Below are 20,459 nucleotides of genomic sequence, written 5' to 3' on the forward strand. Positions count from 1 at the left end.
GGAGAGCTGGGGAGGCGGAAGCCATTTTTTGTTGCTGCAGCCGTAAAAGACCCCGGTGCAGAGAGCAGAGGACATTTCACTAAAAGTGAACTGACGATCAAATAAACAGAGTTTATGGGGCTCGGAGCCGACGGGGCTGGGGTCTGCAGCATCTACTGCTCAGTCCTAGGATCTGTGACAGGTCTCAAAGGGGTCCCTTCTCTTCGTTTCCATAGGAAGTCACTAGAGCCCAGAGCTCGGGTGTCTCATGCCGTCAGCCACCTGTCCTCAAGGGCCATTGTCATCCAGGAGGTGGCCACTTTCAGGAAGCATCCCTTGCACATGTGTCCAGACACACTCATTTACACACGCACCCCCCCCCCCCAAATGCTGTCCCAGCACAAGATGAAGTAATGCAGACCGAAGTCCAGCTCTCCTTCCTCTCAGCCCTCCACCCAGCTGTCCCCTCCCTGCCCCTCACCATGACTGGTGGAACAGGCCGACTCTCAGCCTGGAGACCCTGGGCTCTCTGCTTTTCCTTGTGGACGAACCACTCCCTTTCCCAAGGCCCCGGGAGCTGATGCCCGAGCCCAGTGCAGCTTCCCGGCTGCTCCTGGCTGCCTCCCGACGGACTGTGAGCCCCGAGCCCCATGGCCTGGATCCACACCTGGCTCAGAGCCCCTTGCTACCATGTAGGGTTTCTGGATGATGGACAGGACACCCAGCTAAATTGGAATTTCAGGTAAATGACGAGTCATGTTTTTGTATAAGTATATCCCATGTAGCATTTGGGACATACTTATGCTAAAAAAAAAAATCACTCATTTGTCTCAAATTCCAATTTAACTGACTGTATTTTTGTCTGTTAAATCTGCCAGCCTTATCCCCTGTGACCTTGGGCAGCTTTGCTACCATTTCTGTGCCTCCGTTTCATCTTTTCAAAGTGAGTGATAACAGAGCTGACCTCCTGGGCTGGTCTGGGGAGTCAACAGGATGCTCTTTGAAGAGACACAGAGCTGCACACATGAAGTCGGCCACTCATTCATTCAGTCAACAGCCCTGAGCCCCCCTGGGGTGGGGCAGCGACGATCCCGCACATCACAGACGTGTGCTCTGCCTCCCGCACTTTTGTCCTGACATAATGAGCCCAAAGCGGGTGTTGCAGACAGTAGGGGGGCTCGGGGGGAGTGTGTTTGCTCCTTGGCAGCAGTTCCTGCTTGCTGGTGGGAGAGGAATGTGTTCAGAGGTGTCTTTACTGGGACAAGGAACATGGGGTCGCTGTAGAGTGTATCGACACAGCAGATCTGACAACCCGACACCTCGAATTGCAGGAACATTCCATCTGAGCGTCCTGCCGAGCCAGCTGCTGTCCTGAGATGCTGCCGAGTCTGTCCACCCCCGTGAGCGTTGGTGGGACTTGCGGCTGACCCGGCTGAGCCCCGATGGTTAGGGAAGTGGGTGGAGGGAGGCTCCTCCAAGGAAGCAGGCTGCTTGTCTTCCCAGCAGTGACCAGCCTGGACCAAGCCCTGGGTGAGTCTTAGTGCCCAGCGCCCTGTGTGTCCTAGGAGCGTGAGCCAGGATTCAGCTCAGATCCCAGGGGGACAGACTGGCTGGCACGCAGCCTTTCAGAGATGTGTTTCTGCTCAAGGGAAGTTGCAGACCTGGGCTGTTGGAGCCCCATGGGCTGTGTGGGTGACCTGCTGGTCAGCTGCCTGCCAGTCAAGCGGGGCAGTCTCTGAGTTTCTATCTCGAGGGGTCAGAGTGAGGCAGATATGTGAGTGAGCTGGGCTGACCTCCATTGGGGGCTGGTTCTACCTTCTGGGACCTCTGGCTCCTTTGGGCGCCTGGTGGAGCCTAAGACTCCCCTCTTTGGTGGAAAGACCAACATGCAAAGAATTTCGTCCAGGATGAGGGGTTTCTTGGACCCCTAGGCCCACTCAGGGAATGGGGACCCCGTGGTGTTAGTTGAGCTGGAGAAATTGAACTCAGTCAGTGAGCCCAGGATGCAGGAGCTGCATTGAAATGCATAGAGTAAAACAATGAAGATCGCAAAGTTTGGGGCCACCTGGTAGCCGAGTGGTTAAGCTCACGCACTCTGCTTCAGCACCCCAGGGTTTTGCCGGTTTGGATCCTGGGAGCTGACGTGGCACCGCTCATGAAGCCGTGCTGAGGTGGAGTCCCACACAGCACAACCAGAAGGACCCACAACTAGAATATATAACTGTACTGGGGGTGCTTCGGGGAGAAGAAGGAAAGAAAAAAGGAAGATTGGCAACAGATGTTAGCTCAGGTTCCAATCCTTAAAAAAAAAGAATCACTTATCTTTTAAAAGAAAAAAAAAAAAAAGATCACAAATTTTGGAAATTCAGGGTGTGGGTCAAAGGCGGGGTGGCCGGCTGCAGCTGTGGTTGGCGCTCAATGGACCGGAATCCCAGGTGGTGGGTGGGTCAGGAGCACTTACAGCTGCAAAATGGCCCTGTGGGAAACAAACACGGAGGCCCCCTGGGAGGTGCAGTGCTGGGCCAGCCGGGACTGTGGGCTGGTGGCCTGGTTTGGTGACTTCCCAGGCAGATGATGACTGCATCCTGATGAAGACTGAGGGGTCGGCAATTCACGTCTGGGCATCAACGTGCTGAGATGCAGGTGGGTGCCGGTGGGGGGCGGGGGACTATAGCAACCTCCTGTTTTCCCGACAGTCATCTTTTGTTCTATTTTCAAAATATTTGCGTCTTGTCCTGGCTCGGTGTTAATGAACTCCCAGGAAGCGGGACGTGTTACCACCAACCGTGTGGCATCCCAAGCAGAAAGAGGCCACCCCCGGGAGCCCCTCCTCAGCCTCTCGGAGGGGATCACAGTACATTACAGGGAGCTGCGGGTCGTTGAGACGACGCTTTTATTTGACATATTGCCATATTAGTGTCAAGAAGTCTTGATGCAAACAGCCCCGGGAGCCGCGTTACTGACAGGCAGCTTGGATTGTCAGGCTCTGCCACCGAAAAAATAATCTCAGAGTTTCATTTTGAATTGTAAAAACTGGATGAAAAACTCCCCTGTAATTGTCTGATGGGAAATATATTGTCTCATCATATCACTTTCATTGATTCTCTTTCATGTTTATGTTAAAACTAAAAAGCTAACAACAAGCTCAGCCGGTGTGGGAGACGTGGGAGTGAGGGGCCGCAGGCCGCGCGGAGGGCGGGGTCTGCGCAGAGAAGGAAGCAGAGGGGGACTTCATGTGTGACCCACGTCTTTTGTCTCCCTTCACGCAGAACAGCCGGCAACAGCAGTTTTTCAAAAGGAGCGTGCCACTGAATTATCACTAAATTATCACAGCATTATCTTCCTGTCTGCTTTCTTTGTGTCGGGTAAATAATGCTCCAGAGAGCGTGCAGTCCGTGACCTTGAGGGTATAAGAAGACGTCCGCTGGCTGCTTGTTTTCAGCACTTTGCAGCATCATGAGCTGGGGGGAAGGAAGGAAGGAAGGAAGGAGCAGAGAGCACGTACCCACGACGACATCCCTGGGTGTCGGGTGACCTTAAGAACCTGCATCTGACATGTTAAGCCCTCAGAGATGTTTGCTTATGGGGATCTGAAACTCTGAACCCCAAAATGGGTTCATTGGGCACCTGCTTGAACTCTGACCTCACGCTGGGTACCTTGGCAGATACAAAGTGAGGATGCCCCAGCTTCTTCAGAGCTGTGCTCCAGCAGGAGAAAGGCCAAGTTCACTGGCACCTATGTTGAGAATCAGGACGTGTGGCCCCTAGGGACCCCGCCTCCTGGAGCCTACACCCTTGGGCATTCACCTCTCACGTGGCACCAACGTTGGTGTACGTGATCAACAGCACACGGGAGAACCTTCTGGGAGGTTTATTAGGTTATACAAACACTGCTTCTGTCTTGGGTGCCCTCCTGCTTGCTGGCTCTCTCTCTTTTTTGGAGCCCAGATGCCATGCAAAAGGGTCTAGACTATTCTTCTGGAGAAGCCACATGGAGAAGAGACTCTGGAGACGCGAGGCCACCTGGCGGAAAGCTGAAGCCCCAGCTCCCAGTACTATGAGCGAGCCTTCTTGGAGGCAGACCCCCCAGCTCCCACCAGGGCTTCAGATGATGGGGCCTCGCCGGGACCTCATGAGAGACCTTGAGCCAGAACCACCCAGCCAAGCCTCTCTGGGCTTCCAGAAGTTCTGGAACAGTGTAAGATAATGAATGTTCATTGTATCAAGCTGCTTCATTTTGGGGTGATAGTTACACACCAAGAGATAACGAATACAGTCAGCCCCGGCGGCTGAAGTCAAGTAGAGATGGAGTGCCCTGGAGGTGGAGGGGGGAGAGATCGTGAAGGCTTCGTGGAGGAGCCAGCTCTGAGAGAGCTGGAGGTAGGTGGGCGGGGGGTTGGGAAGGAAGGAGAAGATGATACACAAGTCGTGTGAATGGCAAGGAACTGGCACCATGAATAGAAATAGAAGACTCCCGAGCAGGGGTGGGTTGGGGGAGACAGGGATGAATGTGGACATCTAGAGATTCTAGAACAAATTGTCATTTGGATGGAGCATGGGGATTTTCTCCATTCTGACCCGCACTGTGGTCCAGGCGTCTCCTGAGCTGGGGAGGGTTGAAGCGCTGGGGAGGTTTATAATGATCCAGGGCCCCTCCTGCCCCGGGGCTTACTGGGCTTACCTCCTCTCACTGAGCCACCGCCCCTTCTCCTCGAAGATGCTCTGGTTGCTGCCATCTTGAGAGGAAGGCTCCTTCCACTGCACACCTCTCGGTTTATTGGCCCATTTCCTACCCCTCAGTGACAGAGCAGCCTCTGGAAAGATGGTCCACACCTGCTGGTTTTCATGTCTTTCCTTGTATTTAATCTAGCTGACTTGGGTTTGGTTTTTTTCTGTTTTTATATATTTTTTTTTTGAGGAAGATTAGCTCTGAGCTAACTACTGTCAGTCCTCCTCTTTTTTGCTGAGAAAGCCTGGCCCTGAGCTAACATCTGTGCCCATCTTCCTCTACTTTATATGTGGGATGCCTACCACAGCATGGCTTGCCAATCGGTGCCATGTCCGCACCTGGGATCCGAACCGGTGAACCCCGGGCCGCCGAGAAGCAGAACGTGCGAACTTGACCGCTGTGCCACCGGGCTGGCCCCGGGTTTGGCTTTTCACCTCTGCCTGACCATCCTCTGAAACCACATTGGTCAGAATCACCACTGTCCATGTGGCCACACCCACCGTACACTTTCCTGTCCACATCTTCCTGGAGAAGGCTCATGGTGGGCCCTTTCTAGAATGTTCTTTTCTTGGCTCTTTCTCTTTCCTTCCTAGGATCTGATCTCTGTATCCTCATTCAGATAATTTCAGGTACCATTAGTTGAAGGTGACTGAGGTTGGATGCTTATTTTACTGGAAGGATTTAGAAGAAATTAAAGTAACAGATGGGTGGTTGGATCCCAGCAATTTCAACCATCTCCCAATCGGGAAGTGACAGGACCCCAGTTCTTGTCTTTACATTCTGCCCTGCCAGCTCATGGTAACTCAGTTCTGCAGACACCCCTCTGTGCCTGCCATGTGGCAGGTGCCCTGTGAGTGCTGGTCACGCCTTAGACTGGCCGAGGTACAGTGCTGCTGGAGGGGGTCCTGCAGCCGGCTGCTTCCATACCATCTGGCCTGATGCCATCTGCTCACCTGAACCCTCTGTGGCTCCCGAACACCCGTGGCTTAGCACAGCCCTTCTTAGTTAGCCTTCCCCAGCTCCAGTCCTTTCCTCTTTGGTTGGAGATCATTTCTTTTCTTTCTCAAACTAGATTCCTCATTGCAATGTACTGGCTATATCAGTTTTAGCCAGATCTTCCCATTTTTCAGAGAAGGGCCTGCTTTTGGAACTGATGTTATGGACTGGGCATCTTAATTTTATACCAGTGTCATTGCCAAATTCCCAGGGCAACTCATTGCTTCTGGAGACAGCCCATTCCCAAATCCTGATTTGTTTTCAGCCCAGTTTCTGAGCAGGACCAGGGCAAACTTATTCTGTTGTGTTGTCTGCGTTCCCCCGGCCCCCTGCCGCCCCTGGGTTAGTGAGAGCTTCTCTTTTTCTCTCTCTCTCTCTCCCTCCTGCCTGCGTTAATGAGAGCTTCTCTCTTCTTTTCCTTCTTTCTCTCTTTTCCTCTTTCTCTCCCCTCCCTCTGCTAATGAGAGCTATGAATCAGACAGACGGAAGCACAATGCTGCCCATGTTCACCCTCAGGCGCAGAGCGGGGGGCTGCCCCCCATCTCTACCCAGCCCACCAACGAGCAGATTCCTGCACACTGTAGCAACTGCAAAACAAGTCCAGGGCTGCTCCAGAGGCGGCACAGCGCTCCATTGTGACAGGCTGCAAACCTGGTTACTTATGAAGCAATTTGCTCCTGCGGGCTGGTTTGAGATTAAAATGGTAATTATCTTGCAAATGACTGTAGCTGTCTTTCATAAATGTGGCAATGTTTGAGATGTGACTGACTGCAGCCGCCAGCACAATGGGCTTAATAAACGATATCGTCAGTGTATTGTCAGGGAACAGAGCCTATTAGTTTTGGACTGGACAATACTGTAATTTCAGTGAGAGAGATTCCATTCTTCTCTCCAGCCACGTTTTTTTCAATAGTATGTGCTCATCATTTTTTTCTTAATAGGACATTTTCCTTAAGATAATTTGCAAATTGCTAATCTGTTTTTATTATCTCTCACTTTTTCTCCTTTAGAAGTTTTGCTTTTCCTGTTGCCACTGGGAAGAGCTCTGCCACTCGGTACCAACGTGGGAAACAGCTGTGCTTGTTGGAAAGGGGGGCGACATGCAGGGGCCGTGATGGGGCCTGAGGGTTCCAGTCACCAACCCCAGTGTGTGTTGGGCATGAGGGTCCCCACGGGACCAGGCGATTCTCAGACACCAGCTGGGAATCCCATAATTCAACTCAATTCTGATACTATTTGCCCAGAGAGAGTGTCAGATCCTACAGGTTAAGGGCTCAGTTCTATAAGACTGCCCCCCTCACTCCCTTTCAGATGCCAATTGCAAGTCTATGTTGTCACATGTGCTTCTGACCAATGGGCTATAAATCAGAATTTCCCAACACCCTCTCCTTGGGTTCCATTAATTTGCTGGAGTAACTCGCAGGACTCAGGAAACACGTTTACTCACTAGATTACAGGTGTATTACAAAGGATATGAATCAACAGCCAGATGAAGAGATATACGTAGGGGGAGGTCTTGAGCACAGGAGCTTCTGTCCTCATGGGGCACCCGCCCTGTGGTGGGTTTCAGGAACCCACCCGGTGGCAAATGGAAATGTTCTGTTTCCCTACCTGGAAGCTCTCTGAACTCTGACCTTTTGGGTTTTTAGGGAGGTTTCATTACACAGGCAAGACTGATTAACTCATTGGCCATTGGTGATTGATTCCACTTCCAGCCTTCTCCCTTCCCGGGAAGTCAAGGGGTAGAACTGAAAGTTCCAACCCTCTATTCATGGTTGGTTCCCCTGGCAACCAGCCCCCACCTTTAGATTTTCCAAAAGTCATCTCCTTAACATAGATTCAGGTGTGGTAGAAAGAGGCCTATTTGTAGCAAGACACCCATTTCCCCTTTATGGCTCTGAAGTGATTTCAGGAACTGAGCACAAGAGACCAAATATTATAATAGAAGATCATCCCATTGCTCTTCTGGCTCAGGAAATTCCAAGGATTTTGGGAACCGTGAACCAGAAACTGGATGAAGCTCAGATACATATGAGAAATATATTTCCGTCATCTGAATGGCTGAATATATATTTCTTATAAATCACAGTATTGCAGTAACTGTTCCACAGTGAAGTGGGCATCAGGGGGCAAGCAGCCTGAGCCAGCATGCTAGATAAGAGAGACGGAGGACCAAAGTTTTAGCAACCCGTTTTCTTCACACCAGATCAAAATTCCTTCCCCACAAATGTTGGGAGGTGCGGGCCTCTCAGGTGCTGGGGGATCTGGTCCTCAGCCTGGAGATGGGGGGAAGGCACAGGCTCTCAGGACCCTGCAGAAGCCGTGGGAACGGGTCACAGAGCAGGATCCAGGGACCGCAGCCTGCCCATCAGGACTGAGGAAGGTGGGGATCATGGGATCAGGACTTGGGACTCTCTTGCCAGCCTTGGTATAGTTCAGCCAGCACCCCTAGAAGCTGATGGGACATGGAAAGGCCTAGAAGACCCTGACATGGGACCGTTTACAATGACCTCAGTATACAGGTGGCAGGTGTGTGGTTTCTGCTCAGCTGTGTCTCTTTCAGTCCTTGCCTGGTGGAGGGGATGGATGAAGACACCTGGGCCCAGCAGCCTGAGAGGTTGGTCCACTGAGGATCAGCCTGTCAGAGTCAAGTGGGGATCATGCTGCCTCAGCCTGAGATCCCAGCGAGAGAACCTGAACTGGAGCCGGCGCGTAGATGTCACATGGGATGTCCCTCGACCAAACAAAGCCAGCGGGATCTTCCCTGAAGTCAGTGTGGCTGTAGATGTGCATTTAGAACCAGGATGTCAGAAGGGACCAGGATGGGACAAGGGGACAGAGAAACTGCCAGTAAACAGAGGAGGGCAGGGATCAAAAGCCTGTGCAGATTCCTCAAAAAGTTAAACATGGAATTGCCATATGATCCAGCAATTCCACTTCTGAGTATAGACCCCAAAGAAATGAAATCAAGAACCCAGATACTTGTATAACAAGGTTCATAAAAGCGTTATTCACAATAGCCAGGAGATGGAAGCAATGCAAATGTCCATTGGTGATGAGTGGATGAATAAAAGATGGCCCTATCCAGGTGACAGAGTATCATTTGGTCACAAAAAGGAATGAAGCGCTGATATGCGGTACAACATGGGTGAAATTCAAAAATATTCTGGTAACTCAAGAAACCAGACAGAAAAGACCACAAATTGTGTGATTCTATTGCTGTGAATCATCCAGAATAGGTAATCCGTAGAGACAGAGGGTAGATCGGCGGGCCCCAGGGGCTGGGAGAGGAGACACTGGGGAGAGACCGCTTAATGGCAACAGGGGTTCCTTTTGGGATGATGCAAATGTTTCATCATGCGATAGAAGTGAGGATTGTGCAACTCTGTGAATGCACTAAATACCACTGAATTGTGGCGTTTGCCTTGTAAAATGTCAATTCTGTATTATGCGAGTTTTACCTCAATTTAAAAAAACAAAATAAAGAAAACAGCCTGTGCATTTCACGGGGAAAGGAGCTTCTCTCGTTCAGAGCCAGGGCAGTCCTGGGGCTGGCTGACAAACTTACAATCCAGCGGGTCGCAAATGGAAACGCTGCCCAGACCCTCATTCCGGAGGCATGGACCGCAAAGGACATGCTTATTTGCATGCTTGGCTGTTTGAGCCAAGGGAGGAGAGGACAGTGTGTCGGGAAAGGTGGGCACAGCTGTGGTGAGGGGAAGCGGCTGTCCAGGTGGACACGGGTTTGGTTTTCAAATAAATGTCCAATCAGACTTTTAACCCCAAGGCCTTGGATGCGGCAGCATGGAGAAACCGCCTTCATTCAAGGTGGGTGACCAGTTCATTTTGCAAAACAGAAGCCTATTTTGGTCCGGAAGCTGAGGATCTCACCCTGAGCAGAGAGCTGGAGCAGTGCAGAGCTGTCCTGGGGATTCTCCTGGGCTCCGGCCGCACCCGGTGTCGTCAAGCGATGACCGTCTCCAGGTGCACAGATTTGCCCTCGGCTCGTTTCATGTGCTAAATTCTGGAGCAGGGAAGTTCTTCCTTTGGTGAAAGCTATTAAGTCTGTCAATGCCTTGATGTCTTTTGAATCCTTTGTGGCCTCAAATCAAATAGAAGCTTTTTACATCCACGCTTGAAACATGGTTGTTCCCATCCCTTTCTCCTAAAGGATTTCTCCCCTGTGTGATTATCACAAATCGCTTCTGAATGGCGTTTTACCATCCAGCGCTCGGGCATTCATTAAAAAGGTAGACACATATATATCCACTTACACATGCCCGTTTTTAAACACCGGACGAGTGTCCACGGATATTTATATATACATACACAGTATTCACTGGCACAAGTGCTGTCTCCCACTTCCATTAATGAAATTATCCTGACAGAATTATCATCACTAAACAGTTGCCTTTCCACCACCGTGTGACTCATTGCGATTTCTGCCATTTTCCATCACAATGACTGTGGGCAATTACTCAGGCTGGGTAATTCAATGCCCGGCTTCTTGCCTATGGAGAGTGTTAGAATAAGATGCATTTGTTATAGCTGGAAGAACGTTAATGGATGTCAATAGGTTGAGGGAGAGCGTGCGGGCACCGGGAGAAGCAGCGAGGGGATCTCTCTCTGTCCCTGCAGAACTCGCAGTAAAAGCTTCTCAACTTTTCCGTTGCTTGAGCAGCAATTACTGAAACATTCTACTTGGGAGAATGCATTAATTAGGTGCTTTCGAGAGATTTTTCAGGTTTGTCAACCCAGTGTCTGCCTAAGCTCCTCAGAGGGACTGTGGAAATGCTTACGGAGCGTGGAGCTCTGGTTCCGCCTGCAGCTGGCTTTCTCCGGCTCTGCAGCCTGGCCTCAGCATTCGCCCTGCCCCGGGCCTGCTCACGGTCTTCCCTTGGGAGGGGTTGTGCTGGCCCTGGACACAGACACCAAAACCACAGCGGGGTATACACACCATAGCCATCCCACAGACGTGCCCGAGGTGCCTCCCTGTGAGGACCTGATAGAGGCCACAAGGAGAATGGCTTGTGATCTCTGTTCTAAGCATTACCAGTCGGGAGGAGTTGGTCCCAGCCTTTGCTGTCCCAGCTACTCCTGGTGTGTGGCCTTGGGCAAATTTCCTAAGCTTTCTGTGTGTCAACTTCCTCATTTGTAGAATGAGGTAATAACAGCGCCCCTTACCCCCACAGGGTGGTTTTGAAAATGAATTGAGATACTGCTTGTAAGCTACTCATAAACACAATGCCCAGCACATGGTAAGTGCTCCACAAATGCCAATTGCTGCTAATATTACTTCTGTTACTAGAATGTCAGCTACAGGAGAGCAGGACGTGCATCTGTCCCATCCACTGCCTCATCCCTGGGCTTAGACTGGAGCCTTGTGCTAATCAGGCCTCAGCCGATATTTGTTGATGAACTGAATATATTATTACTGTTATTATTACTCTTGCTATTGTCATCATCCTGTCACCCATGGTCTACTGGTAGAGGCAGAGGAGGGGGAGTGGTAGGACATAGGGAGGTGGGGTGAGGGTGCGAGGAAGCGAGGGTTTTCCTGGGGGGTATCCAGGAGGCTCTGCATAGGGTGGCACTCAAGTGGGCCTTCCAGGGTGGGGAGGACATGGAGGGTGTAACAGGATGATGCTAGGAGTGCTCATTCCAGGCTCGGCATGGTGTTAAAGCTTCTCATGTCTAAACTCAGTCATGTCTCCTGACCCTCCCCCTCTGCCCACGCAGGAGGCTGGTTTCACATTAAAGTTGGAAGGAATAACAGCCAGGGGCTGGGCATGTCCTAGTGACGCTTGGTCATCCTGTCCAGACCCTTGCCAGGCCCTTCTGAAGTCACCTTCCACAGGTCACCTCACAGGCCTTGTGCCTGTGGAACTGGTTCTCACTGGTTGAACCCGAGCAGAGACTTCATCACTTCCAGAGCCTCCGATCCCCCTCTCTCTTTGTTCCACCCCAGATGAGGGCAGAGGGCTCCCAGGCCCTTGAGGGTGGTGGAGCCACAAGAGAGAAGGAGTCTGGGTCTGTCAGCACCCTTGCAGGGAAAGCTGTCTGTTTGGACGGGACACAGCATTAGACTTCAAATGCAGGAGAAATGAACCGCTTTGGGAAACAAACCTGTGTGTTTCTGCAGCGCATGCTACAGAGGCTGGCATTACCAGCCTGGGAAGCTTCTCCAATCTTCTCCTGCCTTCAGGACAAAATTGGCAAGACTTCCGGGGTCTGTGCTCACAAGGGCATCTAATCCTTCATAGTTCTCTTTTTTAACACACTCGACAAAGAGCGAGCTTATTTCAAACTGTTCTCCAGAACTGACCTTTGAAGGTGCAGGCAAGTCAGATTCAGAAGTTAGGCAGACACGAGAGACATTGACCCAACTGTACCCCGTCTTTGGGGTGCACATGGTTCCTGGGGAGAGATACACATGCAGCATGCGTGTGGGCGATGTACCAAGCAGTGGAAAGTTCTGAAGAAGATGAAACGCCTCCCTGGTGGGTCTTTCTCTGCCGAGGAGAGGCTCACTGTGCAACCCCGAGCATTGGGAAGGATGAGCATGACAGGGAGCCTGTTATCCTCCCCAGGGAACTGGTCACCATGGAGGCAGGGGGTGACACAAGGGGTCAGGCCAGGGGAGGAGGCACCAGGTGCATGAGCATAGGTGGGAGAGTGCAGTATTGAGGACTCAGCTGGAGCTCCTACCTGGCCTGATGACACGGCCCGGGGCAGGCCCACACGCGGTTGTGAGGCGGTGGAAGGGAGGGGACGGACGGAGCGCAGCAGTGGAGGGTTCTCACAGCCCTTCTCGGCCTGGCTTTCTGGAGGAGATGGGGCAGGAGGTACTTGGCAGGGGGTTTGTGGCTGGCAGCTCCCCTGGGGACTCTCAGGAGGAGGGGTTGCTTCTGAGCCAGCAGCCCAGGAAATATTTCATTCAGAGTCTCAGATGAACGCCCTGGTGTCACGTGGGGCTCTGCACTGTCTCCAGTGCTGTCCCTTTGTCCGTTCTCTTCTCCTGGGAAGCCCCTGCTTCTCGTGGACTCATGTCCCTGGATACTGGCTGGGGGTGAGGAAGTCGAGGAAGGGAGTACGTGGCCTGGGAGCAGCTCTCCTCACACCAGGAGCCTTAACGCACCCGGCAGAGGCCTCCTGGGTCTCCCTGCAGCCAGGACATGGGGACCGTGGCAGAGCAGGTAAGGCCAGCTGGGGTAAAATATTGACAAGTGGAGGGGCCGTGACGAGGGGCAGGACATGGGGCCAGGAGGTGCCATTTCTGATCCAGGTTTAGTTACAGACGTTCTGCACGTCACGTCATGAATCCGGGCCGCTCTCTCCTCGGTGGGAAAAGGCCCTTTCCACTCTGAGGAGCAGGATGGGGAGGCAGCAGCCGTAGGTGGAGGGCGGGGGCTGGGGTTAGTGGACCGAGTCCCTGCTCGCCCTCTACCGGTCGTGGTAAGCAGACAAAGCAGGGTTGGCCAGGCCAGAATCATGAGCTCATAAACAATGACTGTTTTAAGCCTCTAAGTTTTGGGGTTGTTTGAGTTCAATTGAATATTTGACTGCTCTGAGCCTGTGTTCCCTCTTTGACAAGACAGGGAATAAACGCAGCATCTACTTGTAAAGATCACTGGGGGAATGAGCGCTTAAGCTGCCCCTGGAGAGCAGGAGGCACGCACCCCAGAGTCCACTGTTCTAGAAAGCAAAGCAGGAGCCACAGTTGTTGATGATTCCCAAGGTGCCCCGTCTTTGTTTCTGAGTGAACTTGAACTATGAATGTGAGAATCCAGGCCAACGTGCTCACGTGGGGCAAGGTGGGGAGGGAGGTGTGTGACCTCAGACAAAGTTCCATCATTTGTGCCTACATCTTGCCTGGGGCAGAATAGGAAGGACTGGTGAGTGGCGACGACACAGCAACATCCCTCAGAACTTAGGAGCTGTTGGGCCCCACCCCCCGCGACTCTTTTTGCTGGAAGTACACGATCAAAGTGCAGCCGTTCTCTCTGACACCAGCAATCAGAGGAGAGGATGCTCCCCCAAATATCCCAGCCCCTCTTCCCAGCCTGTTAGCAAGCTGTCGCCCAGGATACATCCACACCGTGAAGCATCCCGGAAGATGGGAAGGCCAGAGGGCCTGAGAGGGTGGACGCGGGCTTGCTGTTGCCTGCAGCTGACGCTCAGGGGTTGAAAGCACATTTTCAAGAGCTCCTGTCAAGCCTGGGTCTCCCCATCTTTCCTCCTGCGCGGCTCTGCCACATCTGTCTTTGGAGCGGGCATCATCCGCAGAGCACCTGTGCTGGTGGCTTTGAAGGAAGAAGGAGCGTGGGGGTGACATTTGAAGCCAGGCTGGCCTGCAGACAAAGGTTTGTCGGCGCAGCTTGGCAGAGCCCCCTGGGTGCCGGAGAGATGTTCATTGTGCGAGCCAGAGACACAGGCGGGAGAGAACAAAAGGAAGGCCTGAATTTCCCCAGCGAGCTGGTCACCATGGAGAGGGGCAGCAGGGCGGCAGAGCGGGGAAGCAAGGGGTCGCCAGGCCCAAGGAGAGGCCAGCAGAGCATGGGGAAGCAGACACAAACAGCCGGCGCCCGAGCCTGACAGTGCCCAGCCTCCGCTGCTCACGTGGGCCACGCGGAGGGGTGCCTGCATCCGTTTCTCCTTCGTGGGTTGTTTTGACTCTGGCCAGTAAAGCAAGGCCTGAGCTCCGCCTGCAAGCACGTGGCGGGCTGCGGCCATGATGTGCATCCTCACATGTGCACACACGTGTGCACATGCACGCACCTTGACTGGCACACAGACACGTTCCTACCAATGCCTCACGACAACATTGGTAATCTTGTTTTAAATGAATTGAAATGAGGATCTTGAAGATGGATCTTGGCCCCCATGTCCATTGCAGCATTGATCACAATAGCCGAGATAGGAAACAGCCTGTGCCCGCTGACGGATGGGTGGATAAAGAGGAGGTGGCACATTTCTGCAGCAGAATATTATTCAGCCTTAAAAAAGAAGTAAATCCTGCCATTCGTGAGAACATGGATGAACCTGGAGGACATTATGTTGAGTGCAATAAACCAGTCACAGGACAAAGGCTGCGTGACCCCTCTTATACGTGGGGTCTAAAACAGCCAAAGTCCTGGAAGGAGAGAGCAGAATGGCGGTTGCAGGGGCTGGCGAGGGGAGTTAGGGAGTGGCTATTCGAAGGGTACAAAGTTTCAGTTATGAAAGGCGAGTAAGTCCTAGATCTAGGCAACGTCACGCCTACAGACCACACTGTACTGTGCAGTTAAAAGTGTGTTAGGAGGGCGGATCTCAAGTTGTGTTCTCCCCAAAATATTAAGTACATGAGTCAATAAACAAATCCATGCTCTCCAGCGGGCTCTTGGGAGGAGGGTATTGTTAGGCGCCAGCTGTGCCCCAGGGGCTCCAGGGCGGCACCTGATGTCCTAGCCTAGGCTGCAGGCCCCGGAGTCAGCTCACTTTGCAGAGGACAGGGGCGGCCCATCTCGCACAGCTGGTGAATGGTGGAGCGGCCACTTATTTCCAAAGCCGCAGCCTTAGCTCCTGCAGCTCTCCCTCCCAGGGCCAAGCCCCTCCAAAGAGAGAATTCTTTGATGGTGGGGGTACATTTCGAACCTGGCTCTGATCAAAGAGAGGCGATTTCTACTTGTCTTGGTGACAGCCAAGGTGGGGGTCAGTGGTCCAGTGTGTCTCCCTGCTGGGATATGGTTTAAGGCCAGCTGGAAAACACAAGACCCCTGCCCCCTCCAGGAGTCAGTCCCAGCCTAAAGGCGCGTGCTGTAACTGTCTGTCTGTCTGTCTCTAATTCAGTGACTACTCCAGGGCCTGTGGTGTCAGGCCTGGGACCCAACGCCCCATAGCATGGCTGGTTTCACACTGACCCACGCCCAGACCCCTCTTCCTTGGGCTGGGGCTGCCACCTGGGTCACAGGACAGGCTCAATGTGTGTCCCCAGGCTTCCCAGAGGCTGGTCTGGGGCCCTGCCGGAGAACCTGCTCCCTGCCCACTGTTCTCAAATGGCAGATTCCAGGGTCCCACCCTGACAGAGCTGGGCCCCTGAGCTTGGGCAGCATCCAGGAAACTGTTCTCTGAAATTCTCAGGTTGATTCAGATAGGGAGCCAGATGTAGGAACTCTGATTTGACCCCTCGCAAGCTTCCCGGGCACAGGCAACGGCCAAAACTGGACAGAAGCGTTGGGCCTGAGGACACATGAGCCTCGGCTTCTCCGGTCAGCGCCCGTTTACTCAAGGATCTCGCACTCATTCACTCACAGCACATTCCGTGTGCATCTTCCACGGGGCAGGCACGGGGCGAGGCACTGCCCTGCAGAGGTGGATCTTCACGGTTTTTCTTGTCAGTGAGCTCACGACCCAGCGGGAAGGCAGACATAGACATCTGTGGGTGCGTGGCACTGTTACAGGTGCCCAGGATGCTGGATGTACAGCTCAGTGTTATAGATGCCTGGAAAGCTGGACATAGTGCTCAAGGTCATAGCTGCCCACAAGCTGGGGTACCACTCAATATCATAGATATCTGGGCTGCTGGGGATACCACTCAGTGACGTGGATACCCAGAAACTGGGGGTATCACTCAGCATCACAGACGCCCAGGATGCCAGGGGTTCCATTCAGTATCACAGATGCCCAGAAACGGGGGCTACTGCTTGGAATCGTAGAGGCCCAGGAAGCAAGGACTTTTGGATGGAGGGACCCCACACTCTCCTGACACACACCTCCCTCCCCACAGCCCCTTGGCCTCCGTGGCTTGAGCCTGATCCAACCCTGGCTGAGAGCTGGCTGTGCAGAGACAGAAGGCCTGCGGGCTGTGACCTGACCCCTGGTGCCTGGCACAACCTCGACAGGCTGCTCCACTCATGGCTCCCCTCCAGCCTGCCGATCTGAGCAGAGCAGAGCCTGTTGTCTTGACCATCCAGCATCAGCAGAATGACCAAGTTTGGTGCAGGAATAAAGGGAGAGCAGCTTGCAGACAGCTCATACTGAGGAGCCTGTTCAGGGCACTGAGCAATGGGGCCAGCTGGAGAGATTTGTACCTAAGATGTCAGACGGACAGCAGGTTAATTATTTCTCCGCCCAGCAGGGGTGAGGAAGGAGCTGTGGGCCGTGAGCCGGAAGTCCAGATCCAGGCTGCGTGACCTCGGGCGGGTCAGTTCCCTTCTCAAGCCCTCAGTTTCCTTCCTTGTAGAGACAAGGGAGATCCTAAGGTCACTTCTGGCTTTTAAAGTGAGTGCTAAAATCAGTGACTTTTGGCATTATGAGAGGGACAGGTGACACCCATATTACACAAAGTGACCATGTCTAAGAGGAGGACCCCTAGGTGTTCAGACCCAACAGGAAGAGGTCTTGGGTCTTATTGGGTTGAGTGGACGAAGAAAGGAGAGATGCTTTCCAGCAGACCATCAGATGGCAATGACGGTGATCCAGGGAGCTGACGGGGAGAGGGGACGAGGCAGGTGAAAGTAAGTGAGTTGGTGAAGACAGAGGCCTCCCAATGACTGTCACGGCTTAACTCTCCAGTCTTGATTTTCACTGCCCTGCCTTTCAAGGCTGTGCTTTGGCCATCCTCAGTGGCCCATGGAACCCTGACTGCAGACCCTGTGCTGTGGCAGATGGCACCGAGGGCCCCTGCTCACGGCTTTCCTGTGTCCAGGCACTTTGCAGTGTGACTCTGTGCCTCCTCCTAGCGGCAGGTGGGGTCTGTGAATCTGGGCTGGTCTTGTGACTCGCACTGGCCAATAGAAAGTGGTGGGAGTGATGGATGCCACCTTTGAGCCCAGGCCTCAAGGGGCCCTGAGTGCTTCTGCTCTCTCTTTCAGATCCCTGCCTTCACTGTGAGAGTGAGCCTGTGCCAGCCTGTGGGGGCATGTGAGACGAGCGGCCCTGTCACCCCACCACTTAGCCAGCAGCTGGCCAACCCGGAGCACGGCCGCCTAGCTGATCTGCAGCAAACGAAATGGAAAATGGAATTGAAATCAGGATTTTGAAGATGTATCTGCACCTGCATGTTCATTGCAGCATTGTTCACGGTAGTCAAGATACAGAAGCAACCTGCGTCCATGGACAGATGAGTGGATAAAGAAGATGGGGCATACGCAGACAACGGAATATTATTCCATCTTAACAAAGTAAATCTCTCCATTTGTGACAACATGGATGACACTGGAGGACATTGTGTTAAGTGAAATAAGCCATTCACAGGACAAACACTGCACGATCTCTCTTAAATGTCAAATCTAAAATCGTTAAACTCCTGGAAGCAGAGAGTAGAATGGTGGTTGCCAGGGGCTGGGGGCGGGGCAGACGGGCAGTTTTCAAAGGTATAAAGTTTCAGTTATGCCAGATGAACACGTTTGAGATATCTGCTGTATAGCGTTGTGGCTATAGTTAACGACACTGTGTTGTGCACTTAAAAATGTGTTGAGGGTAGATCACATGTTAAATGTTCTTATTACAATAAAAGGAGAATTGATCGTAAAGTTAATTTTTTAAAAAGTTATTTCTAGGATTTTGTGATGGTGGTATCTGAAAGCTTTTTAAAATTTTAATTTTAATTAGTTATGATTTTTTTAATCATTCTAAATCAAGAATCATTTTTGTGCACAAACAAACTTGCTTGAACTTTCTCTGGCCCCCACTCCTCTTGTATTGCAGTGTTAATTCTTATAGTATTCTATACTGTTAATACTTGGGTACTTGACCCCACTTCTAGCCCCTGCAGGCCTTCCCCAGCGTAACGAGTACCCTCAGTTACGACACTGCATGTTTAACCAGCAGGAGCCCCGGACTCACGAGCAGTGAGGAGCGTCTACACAGGGCAGGTGCTGGGGGCTCAGAGCTCCTGGCTGTTTGGGGTTTGTTTTGGTTCCTGAGCGGATGCTGCTCTGGCCCCCTGGGAATCATACCTGAAAAAGTGTAACCGAGCGGTTCCTTCACCAGTTAGGTGTAACCTGGGGTGTATTTTCTCCCACATCGTGCTGGCTGGTTTCGTTTGGACCAAGTTGCTCAGCTCTGGACGAGCACGGTCTCTGTCCCTGGAGCAAGGGAAGATTGACCGTATCCACAGGTGCGAGAAAGCACACTCGGCTCCATGGTCCATGGTGGGCGTGCTCTTCCCCGAAGCTGGTAGTAGTTTTCACATCCATCCTTGGATGACATCCTGTCATGTGCTGTACAGGACGCAGGTGCCCGGTTAACCTGGGAAGAGACCTGCGGGGCGTCGAGCCTGTGCCTGTATTGAAATGGGTTGGAAGTGGGGGTCTGATGCCTCTGAGGGCATTTGCAGGGAAGGGCAGACAGGTGGGGCGGAGGCAATGGAGACCAGGAGCATCGGCTGAGGAGCCGGCCTCCTCCTCGTGGCGTCCGGTGGCCATGACTCGAAGGGCAGATATCCTGGCACGACTTCTTTAGAGACCACACACTAGACCCTGACTTGGGACGTTTCAGACCCAGGTCGCTTGAGACAACACCTGGGAGCATGGGGTGAGGGTGGGGAGTGGGGGTGTGGGGGGAGCCCTGAGGGGCACCCAGCACCAGGGGCAAGTGGTCCAGCTGTCCGGCCTCACAGCACCCTCCCCTGCTCAGAAGCTCTCAGTGGCTCTCTGTCACTCCTGGGCTAGAGTCAAAATTCCTCACCAGGTCCTCTTGACTGGGACTCCTCTCCTGCCTCGTCCCTGCCACCCGGCTCCTTCCGGGAAGCCTTCTCCTTTGCCAAGGCTGCTCCACCATCAGACAAACCTCTCCGTCTTCGGGCAGGTTAGGGTCAAGTGGTAAAGGAGCGTTACATGCTCTTCCTGGCACAGCCCCGGCCACAATGGCTCCCAGTGACTTTGGCCATCTGTCTGTTGAATTCATAGACTGACTTGGCAGCTTGGTGAGGAAAATACAACATTCATTCATTGGGTTAACAGCGACTAAGCAACACACACTCTGTGACAGGTGTTGGGGTTCCAGGCAGGGTAGGGTGGGAGGACACTCAAGGAGACGTGTAAATCAGCCACCTCTGAAGCCTGGGGCTCTGCCCGGTGCAGTGGTGGGGCCTGGGGAGGGTCACTGTCCTGTTGATCTCAGATCCCTGGCACAGTGAGTGGCACACGGTGGGCACCAGGACTTGCCCGCAGACTGGATGCCTGGGTGACAGGAGCGGGTGCCCAGCTACCGCGGCCCCAGGGTCCCCTCCTCTGTGACCTGTGGCAGCTCTGGCTGCTCCCAGCATGCCTCCTTCTCTCTTCCCACCACGGCCCCGTTCACGGCCAGACAGAAACCCTTTGGAGGGACGCTGATGTGAGGAATGGTGCCGAGCTCTGGAATCCATGTGAACCACCGCGGCCTTTCATTCTCTGGCAGTTTCCGTGGGTTAGTTGCCAATTGGCCATGCCTGCAGGTGTGAATGTTGGGGCCATTGGAGCAGACAAATTGCTTCTGCCTTTTAGACCCACAAAGAGAGAAAGACCTGAGAGGGCGACATGAGTCGTGGGATGCTGGGGTGCCAGGATGCAGTCCGGAGAGCTGCAGCAAATGGCAGCAGAAAGCGGCTCCCCGGGGGCCCCCATGTACCTCCGGCAACCTGCTTGTATGAGGAATTATGACTTTCGATGTACACGTGGCTCCTGTGTTGGGTCCCAGAGCCCTTGAGAGGAGGGGCCACATGCTGTTTATCTTCTCATCACCAGCCATTAGCACAGGGCATGGAGCACAGCCTGTCCAGAAATTTGGCAGATGA

Source organism: Equus przewalskii, chromosome 2 (assembly GCF_037783145.1).
Source record: "Equus przewalskii isolate Varuska chromosome 2, EquPr2, whole genome shotgun sequence".
In the NCBI taxonomy this organism is placed as follows: domain Eukaryota; kingdom Metazoa; phylum Chordata; class Mammalia; order Perissodactyla; family Equidae; genus Equus; species Equus przewalskii.